The sequence below is a fragment of the Amphiura filiformis genome, chromosome 19 (genome assembly GCF_039555335.1).
Source record: "Amphiura filiformis chromosome 19, Afil_fr2py, whole genome shotgun sequence".
NCBI classification, from domain to species: Eukaryota; Metazoa; Echinodermata; class Ophiuroidea; order Amphilepidida; family Amphiuridae; genus Amphiura; species Amphiura filiformis.
Genome location: NC_092646.1, coordinates 12,726,649 through 12,727,980, shown reverse-complemented (window position 1 = coordinate 12,727,980; position 1,332 = coordinate 12,726,649).

Here is a 1,332-nt window from a genome sequence, read left to right as displayed (position 1 = left end):
TACTAAACCCAATAAATGTAAACCACAACGGTTTACATTGTCAGAATACTGTAAATTTGAATGAACTCGCAATAGTTATAATCTGAAATAGTTTAAATACATTATCATTTAAAACACGTATAGCTGCAAAATATCATTTTACCAGCAGGCCCTTTAAATGAAAGTTATTTTTATTAAAATAATTCACGACGCTATCTAAATTGATCAAGCAGAAAGTGGGATACTAGATGTTCTCAGTGTTATAAGCTAGCAACTTGGCGAATTAGCTTACACTCTAAGCGTAAATGGGTCAACTAAATCAGAACAGACCGTTGTAACACTTGCCAACCACTGGGGTCAATTGAATGATTAGATTAAAGCCAAGTTGCAGGGAATTACGTTAAGTTATGCATTAATTAAAATTGATGTAAATTGTGTTGGAATATATTTATTTTTATATGCTACACGCTACACAATACCACAAAATGAAAACAAGGTTTTGCAAGTTGGGTTTTGAAAAGATGTGATCTCGAATGGACAGTGTCTATTATTTTGCCTTGTGTGAACAATATAGGGCGACTTGAATATAAACAGGTGACGGTGACATAATTGGTCAATTCGTTAATTAATAGGCTACATTTTAAGTATACACAGAGAAATGTTTTAATACGTAATGTAAGTATAGAACCTCGGAATAATTCAGTAATAGTTACCTCAGAACTATGTAATAACTAATGTAAAATGTTAATCAAATTAATTAAAATATTACATAAATGGGTAAATATTAAGTTCTGAAGTAAATTTTACTTTAATTATTATGAGGTTGTATACTTACATAACGTATGTAAAAATTTATCTGTTAAATAGTATATTAGATACTGCCTTTTTCATTGCAGCCTTTTTCAGACTGATGCAAACGTATGTGCGTCTCAAACAAATTTACAGTATCTGCCATGTTATTTACTCGTAGATACCGCATTTTTACACGAAGGGCAGATTGATTCCAAAACACCTGTACCACAAGTAAGAAGGCAGTAGCTATTTTGCGATATGTTTGTACGTACTGCTTTGTTACTGGGGAGGATAAATGTGTACAAGCAACATATGGTCCTCGTCCGTTTCAAGTGATAATATGTTTCTAATTGTTTTATTATGTCGAATGTGAAAGATACATATGATTGCTACAAGATGAATAGTCCACTTTTCAAATTGAAACAATGTAGGTTATACTGGTTATATAGTTCGACGTTATACCTGCCTCAAATGGCCCGAATACTTGTAGATACATAATGATCCACTATTTAAAAAACTCAATGCCACGACGAGCCAAAATGTGTCCGATATTTTTTATGG